Consider the following 8827-nt stretch of genomic DNA (forward strand, 5'->3'; position numbering starts at 1 on the left):
GAGACACTTGGCCAACAGTCTGAGGCTAAGAGGCAAAGAAGGAAGGCCCATAGCCAGGGAGACAGACCAGGGACAGACTGCACTTGCTCCCGGTGTGGAAGGGATTGTCACTCCCGGATTGGCCTTTTCAGCCACACTAGACGCTGTGCCAGAACCACCTTTCAGAGCGCGATACCAGAGTCTTTCGAGACTGAAGGTTGCCAATACAGTAAAGCAACAATAGCCCAGCTCTCTCATATGGATGGCACTTCCTGAAATTCTGTCACACAAATCTGGAGCCTTTGAAGAAACATGCACGGGGGTCTGTCGCACATTTATGCCGGTTGTTGAGATGCTGTCAAGGATTCCATGCATCTTGGACTGTCAGTTTCCTTTGGTTTTATCTTTAATCTGCTCTTTTCATCTTGATGACAAGCATCTATGCAAATTCCGCGACAAGAGCAGACTGAATCGCAAAGAACGCCCAGCGTTGCGCAAGTCCCTTTGAGAGGAACAGCTCTGGTGGAGTGAAGACCCTGCTACTGTCCTGGTTGCCTATTTGAAGGAATACTTATTTATTTATTTATTTATTGATTGATTGATTGATTGATTGATTGATTGATTAAGTGGGAAGAGGATTGTCAACCATCCCAAGTTTTGCAGGAACCTGAAGTCTCATATTAGTTTCAGTTATGTCACAATACAACTGCTAAGGAACTGTTTAGCACCAGTAAGATCCTAGGCATTGTGCACCAAGACTTGTAAAATAAGATTTTTTTTTTTTACATGAGATGGATTAAACCCAAAATTAACCACAATTTTAAGATGGCATTCAAGGGACAGCCAGTGGATGAAGACAAGCTGGTGAAATCTTTAAGAACTTTAGAGCAAAAAGTAGCTCAGGACCTCCTGGCAGATCTCTGGCGACTTGCACGTAATCAGCAAGAATTTCAAGTCACGGAGATTTAACATTAGCATGTAAAATTTCAAGTTACAACACACATCTGCCATGGATGCCTGCCTTGTGCTAATTATTTCTCTCTCAACCAGAGTGTCCCACACCAGTAATATATGAATAATCAATTGCTTTTGACCACTCTGGCTGCAATCCTATCCACACTTTCCTGGGAGTAAGCGCCTTTGACTATAATGGGACTTAATTCTGAGTAGACAGGCATAGGCTTGGGCTCTCTGCTGCCCAATGTTCTGCTAAAATGGCTGACCTGCAGCAACTGAAGAGTTAGATTTGTATTTATCTGTACAGGAGTATTATTACTGCTATTAACAATATTTATATATCGCTGTTCTACAAAAATTGTTCAAAGCTGTTTACATAGTGAAATAAATGGTTCTCTGTCCCCAAATCTGACAGCCTGATTCCAGGTTGTCCTACTGCTGGTGCTGCAGCCCTAGTGCTGGCGGTGGGTATTTCAAACATGCTGTAAGGCACATTGGCACCACACACAGAGGAATCTGCACAAGTGGTAGGGAGGCCAGCACTCCCATTGACACCACAGATTGACCCTCAGGCACCTCCAGCGAGGAGATAAGCATGAGCAGAGTGGGGTGGTGGGAGGAGGTGGGCAGGAGGAGGGACAAGCCTGGAAGGGAGAGGGACTAGCAGAGGCCCAACCCAACCCAGGGCTTCTTGAGTCTGCCAGCGCTGAGTTTGAGCATTGAGCCACATTGAGCATGCTTGGACTTTACTTGGGGTAAGGGAATGAATGTCAAAGAGGACAAGGAGACTTCCAGCCTGCTTGGATCCAGCACAGGATCCAGTGGTAGCCATTTGGAGCTGCCACTCTTGTGCTGGATAGGATTGGGCCCTTAGTGTTGAAGTGCCCTCAGTGTTGAAGTAGGCAGCTGGCTCAACATCCTACGACACCATCTCTACCTGGTTCCATCTCCCAGGTGCTATTTTGCACCTTACTCTGTTTAGTGTCCCCACTAACTTTGGGGTTAACTAACTTTACCAGAACTTTGATGTTCTATTTTTTTTTTTAAAGAGTTGATCCTTGAATCTGCCTACCCCTTCTTTAGAGGATTTGGCCAAGTCCACATAATTTGAAAACCAGTCAGCAGGAAAATTATTCTGTGTTATGGTGAAAAGAATCCTCTAGAACTGTGAGTCGGGACCCACTGGTGGGTTGTGACCTGATTTTTGGTGGGTCCCCAGAGGATGATGCAACTCAGGATTGGGCTGTGCCTCCCCACCACAGGATGCAGTGCACAACCAATTGGAACAGCTGCACTGGCACTGGAAAATTGAATAGGATTTGGCCCTTAAATCCCCCAATTGCCCTACTAATAAATGACCTTCCCTAAAGTCCTGCAGCACACCTGTAGACCATCTGCGGCACAGCAGTGTACTGAAGCAATGAGGAGTCAGAGAAGCAATCAAGAGATGGAGTCACATTTCAAGATTTAGGCAGGCAGCGAAGAGCCAGCAGCCTTGCTTTTATTCCCTTCTCTCCTCTGCGCAATACAGGTTGCTGATAACAACATTCCTAAGGTCTTAATGCTTCTTCTAATATGCCATCTCATACTTGTTTACTGGGTCTCATGCTCTTAGCTCGTGATCAAGACCTGCTCAGAGTATGCTCTGGGCAGAGAAACAAGTGTGCTTGCAATTGCCATGTTAGCTAAGGCTAAGGCCCAGTATTTTTGCACCTATTTACTTCGTGTAAATAGTCTCTTAGTCTCTTAGTGTAAATAGTCTCTTAGTCTCTTAGTCTCTGGCATGCCCCCCCCATCCCATACCTGCATTATGGAGATAGTATTTATTTTATACTATACCGGGTAGATGGGACTCGTCAGCCTAGGAAGGCAGCTCATCTAAGAGAAGGAAACTCTGACCTCAAACCTCCACTGCCTTGTGGCTACATCCAGTTCTGGAAAAGGCTTCAGGAGTCAACCTCGAGGCAAAATCAGGAGCCGGAGTCCCTTAGGCAGTTCATGGCTGAACACAGTCACGTTCTGGCAACTCCTGCGACGCCGCTGGAACCAACCGTATTGGCTTCTGCCTTTCCATTGGACCATTCCAGCGACGTGGAGAGGGGGGATTTGCTGCATGGGTAACAGCCTATCCTCCATACCTTCTTTACCCAGGCTTCGCGCACTGGAGAGGACACTCCAACTTCGCCATACGGCGTCGGCACAACACGGGAAGCAGCAGTTTACCGGTTATAAGTCTTTGCTCGATTGGCGTAGAGCATGACGCCAGGGGCTGCTTCCGACGGTGGGAGAGATCATTGCATCTCATTGGGCAGCTACCGCCCGCCTTAAGCTGGGCAGTCCCCAGCCAGTAAGGTGTTGCCTCACCACGGTCCGTTAACCTCATGGGGTGCGTGGGGTTTAGGGTGAAAACCGACAAGCGGATCGACAACTCTGCACCATGCAACAGAAAACAGAAAACTACTGCCCTAAAGCTGGGCACCTGGAACGTTAGGACAATGACACCTGGCTTCTCTGATGACCTGCAAGAAATAGACGACGCACGCAAAACAGCTGTCATCGACATGGAGCTGAGCAGACTGCAGATGGACATCGTCGCCCTTCAAGAGACTAGGCTGCCAGATTCCGGATCTGTCAAGGAGAGAAATTTCTCATTTTTCTGGCAGGGAAAACCACCAAACGAAACCAGGGAACATGGCGTTGGCTTTGCGGTCAGAAATACCCTGCTGAAATCCATCATCCCACCTACTGTGGGAAGTGAAAGAATTTTGTCCCTGCAGCTCCAGTCATCAGCAGGACCTATCACTCTCATCAGTGCTTATGCACCGACTCTGTCGTCTCCAGCAGAAGCCAAAGACAAATTCTATGATGACCTGGCCACCACTGTCAAGAAAATCCCTGTAAAAGAGCCATTGTTCATCCTCGGCGATTTCAATGCTAGAGTTGGTGCTGATAACAGTTCATGGCCCACTTGCTTAGGTCAGTTTGGCACTGGGAGGATGAACGAAAATGGCCAACGCCTGCTAGAGTTTTGCTGTCATCACGGTCTCTGTGTCAGCAACACGTTCTTCAACACAAAGCCCCAACATAGAGTCTCTTGGAGACATCCAAGATCAAAGCACTGGCACCAGCTCGACCTGATCCTCACCAGACGCTCCAGCCTTCCCAGCATCAAGATCACACGCAGTTATCATGGTGCTGCCTGCGACACTGACCACTCCCTGGTGTGCAGCAGAGTGAAACTGCAAACAAAGCGACTGTATCACACGAAAAAGGAAGGAAGACCTCGCATTGATACCAGCAAGACCCGGGATCAGAGAAAAGTGGAGGAATTTGCACAAGCGCTTGAGGAATCTCTTCCAGGCCCGGCCGACGCAAACGCATCCAACAGATGGGAACATTTCAAGAATACCGTTTACAACACCGCCTTGTCCATATTCGGCAAGAAGACCAACAAGGCGGCAGACTGGTTTGAAGCCCACTCTGAGGAGTTGACACCAGTCATTGAGGAAAAGAGGAGAGCTCAAGCAGCATACAAGGCCTGTCCCAGTGAGCGCAACCTGCAGGTCCTCCGAACTGCTCGCAGCAAAGTCCAACAGACTGCCAGGAGATGTGCTAACGACTACTGGCTCCAGCTCTGTTCCGAGATACAGATAGCAGCTGACACGGGCAACATCAAGGGGATGTATGATGGTATCAAGCAGGCCCTAGGTCCAACACAGAAGAAAATTGCCCCTCTGAAGTCTGCCACAGGCGAGGTCATCCAGGATCGGGCGCAGCAGATGGAACGCTGGGTGCAGCACTACTCTGAGCTATATTCCAGAGAAAATGTAGTCACCGAAGAAGCACTGAACAACATTGAGTGCCTGCCTGTGCTGGAAGAGCTTGACAGTGAACCAACCCTAGAAGAACTTCACGTGGCCCTGGACTCCCTTGCCTTTGGCAAGGCACCTGGAAAAGACAGCATCCCTGCTGAAGTCCTAAAATGCTGCAAAGAGATCATCGTCACTGAGCTGCATGAAATCCTCTGTCTCTGCTGGAGAGAAGGTGGAGTACCTCAAGACATGAGGGATGCAAACATCATCACGCTGTACAAGAACAAAGGTGACAGGGGTGACTGCAACAACTACCGCGGCATCTCTCTCCTTAGCGTTGTAGGAAAGCTGTTTGCCCGAGTTGTACTAAAGAGGCTCCAGGTACTTGCAGAGAGCGTCTATACAGAATCGCAGTGTGGATTCCGAGCCAACAGGTCCACCACTGATATGGTATTCTCCCTTAGACAACTGCAGGAGAAATGCAGGGAACAACGACAGCCACTCTTTATAGCCTTCATAGATCTCACAAAGGCTTTTGACCTGGTCAGCAGAGACGGCCTCTTCAAGATTCTCCCCAAGATTGGATGTCCACCCAGGCTCCTCAGCATCATCAGATCTTTCCACAAGGACATGAAGGGCACTGTTGTCTTCGATGGCTCCACATCAGACCCTTTTGACATCCGAAGCGGAGTGAAGCAGGGCTGTGTTCTTGCACCAACCTTGTTTGGGATTTTCTTCGCTGTCCTGCTGAAGCAGGCTTTTGGAACTGCAACAGAAGGCATCTATCTCCGGACCAGATCAGACGGAAAGCTCTTCAACCTCTCCAGACTGAGAGCAAAATCCAAAGTCCAGCTGAAATGTCTGCGTGACTTCCTCTTTGCCGACGATGCAGCTGTCACTACCCACTCTGCCAAAGATCTCCAGCAGCTCATGGATCGTTTTAGCAAGGCCTGCCAAGATTTTGGACTGACAATCAGCCTGAAGAAAACACAGGTCATGGTTCAGGATGTGGACTCACCTCCCTGCATTACAATCTCTGAGCATGAACTGGAGGTTGTCCATGACTTTGTGTACCTTGGCTCAACGATCTCCGACACTCATTCTCTCGATACCGAGCTAAACAAGCGCATCGGTAAAGCAGCTACCACGTTTTCCAGACTCACAAAGAGAGTCTGGTCCAACAAGAAGCTGACGGAACATACCAAGATCCAGGTCTACAGAGCTTGCGTCCTGAGTACACTTCTGTACTGCAGCGAGTCATGGACTCTTCACTCACAACAGGAGAGGAAACTGAGCGCTTTCCACATGCGCTGCCTCCGACGCATCCTCGGCATCACCTGGCAGGACAAAGTTCCAAACAACACAGTCCTGGAACGTGCTGGAATCCCTAGCATGTATTCACTGCTGAAACAGAGACGCCTGCGTTGGCTTGGTCATGTCGTGAGAATGGATGATGGCCGGATCCCAAAGGATCTCCTCTATGGAGAACTCGTGCAAGGAAAGCGCCCTACAGGCAGACCACAGCTGCGATACAAGGACATCTGCAAGAGGGATCTGAAGGCCTTAGGGATGGACCTCAACAAGTGGGAAACCCTGGCCTCTGAGCGGCCCGCTTGGAGGCAGGCTGTGCAGCATGGCCTTTCCCAGTTTGAAGAGACACTTTGCCAACAGTCTGAGGCTAAGAGGCAAAGAAGGAAGGCCCATAGTCAGGGAGACAGACCAGGGACAGACTGCACTTGCTCCCGGTGTGGAAGGGATTGTCACTCCCGGATTGGCCTTTTCAGCCACACTAGACGCTGTGCCAGAACCACCATTCAGAGCGCGATACCATAGTCTTTCGAGACTGAAGGTTGCCAATACAGATACTTCGTGTACCATGGCAGAGTGGTTGAAAATGGCTGTGATTGAGTGTCATTTTAGAAAGTGAGTCCTGGTGCTAAAAAGTTTGGGAACTAGAAGCTAGAAATGTTTATATGTTCTTATGTTCTTATATGACGAATGCAGTGACTTGCAATCACTTATTTCAGTGGTTCTCAAACTTTTAGCACTGGGACCCACTTTTAAGAATGAGAATCTGCCACTGGAAGTGATGTCATGACCGGAAGTGACAACATCAAGCAGGAAAATTTTTAACAATCTTAGGCTGCAATCCTATCCATACTAACCCAGGATTAAGCCCAATTGATTATGGGCTCAATCCTAACTCCTTATGTCAGTGCTTTCCAGCACTGACATAAGGGCAATGCAGCTCTGAGATAAGGGAACAAACTTTTCCTTACTTTGAGGAGGCCTCCATGAGTGCCACCCAACTGCAGGATGCAGCACACGTCCCATTGGCACCGCTATGCCAGTGCTGGAAAGCACCGACATAAGGGATTAGGATTGCACCCTATGATTGTTAAAAGCATATACATAGTAGCGTGTTAGAAGTACAGGTCTGTAACATTTTCCCTAATGCAGTCACATGCCATGGTAGCATCAAGTCTCATACAGGTGTGCGCCACTTAACAATGGGGATACTTTTTCCGATCCCTGTTATTATGCGATTAGATCATTAAGTGAACATTCTGTTCAATCTATTGCCTTTGTTGTGTAAACAGACACTCCCTGCCAGATACTAGCTGACTGCGGGTCCAGTCCTATCCAACTTTCCAGTGCTGGTGCAGCTGCAATGCAGTCCAGAGGAAAGGGAACAAACATCCTCTTCCCTGGAGGAGGCCTCTGTGGCTGCCTCCCTACCACAGGATGCAGCACATGCCCCATTGGCTTTGCTGCATCGACACTGGAAAGTTGGATAGGGTTTGGCCCCGCACAGGCTACTATACTGCCTCTTCTTTACATTAGAAGCCTCTCTGTTGTGTAAACAGACACTCTGCTGCAGGCTATGGGAGATCTGACTGCCTCATTAAGAGCATCTTTATTGTATTTTGACCACTGTCATATGTGTGGTCCGTCATTAAGCGAATGATTGTTAACGATTGCATACCTGTATATTAAAAATAAAATGTGCCATCATGAATAATTCTGGGGGAAACAATTTCTTGTCCCCATATGAGTAAATTTTCTAGAGATTGAAATCTTTACTGGCACTGGAGACCAGTTCACAAGTTAATCAAGTAGGAAGGTACTCCAAAAGGTGGATCGACCCGCAATGATGCAACTTTGCATTCCCTTCTTTATACTTCTGATATGTCAATTATTACTCAAATTTCTGATTATCTTTATATTGCAGAGATGCAAAGTTAAATCTGCTGTTCCTCACAGAGCTGTTAATATACAAGCTGTGTAAACCCCCTTGTTAGGGGCAGGCCATTTCTGTTCTTTGTTTGCTTACCTGCATTTATGTCTATGCCTAATAAAGGTTAATGAGACTGAAAATAAAATATTGACATGAATGGTGGCCCACCTGAAATTGGCTCATGACCCACCTAGTGGGTCCAGACCCAGAGTTTGAGAAACACTGGACTATGTGATGAAGCACCAACAAATACATATTTTTTTCTGCTATTTTGCCACAGTTTGAGAAACACGGACTTATTCCATTTTTGGGCCACACCAGCAGTGAGCATCAAGAGGATCACAGGGAACCACCCACCATCTCGGGATCCGGGCGGCCCAGATGCGCATGGCTTCAGCACATTATGCACACAAGGAGGAGCTGGCCAGAGGGAAATGAACGTGCAGTCGGTTCCTGTTGCCTTTTTAAAAAAATAAATAAATGAAAAGTCCACTTAAAACATTTCAAATTAAATATTTTTAATTTTATTTAAAAATTAATATATATTTAATTAATGAAAATATATTTTAACATAATATATTATTTTAATATACATTTTTAAATAATATATAGTAAAATAAAATATATTATTTAGTAATATGATATAAAATATAAAAATATATTATAACATAAAATTAATATATTTTATTAATATAATATAATTAATATAATTAATTTTAATAATAATATAATTAATTTTATTTTTAAATGAATTAATTTTTTTAAATGAATATTGATTTTATTTTTAAATGAACTTAAAAATATTTTATAATAACTATGAATTTCTTGCTCCATTTATCTT

This window comes from Tiliqua scincoides, chromosome 9 (genome assembly GCF_035046505.1).
Source record: "Tiliqua scincoides isolate rTilSci1 chromosome 9, rTilSci1.hap2, whole genome shotgun sequence".
In the NCBI taxonomy this organism is placed as follows: Eukaryota; Metazoa; Chordata; class Lepidosauria; order Squamata; family Scincidae; genus Tiliqua; species Tiliqua scincoides.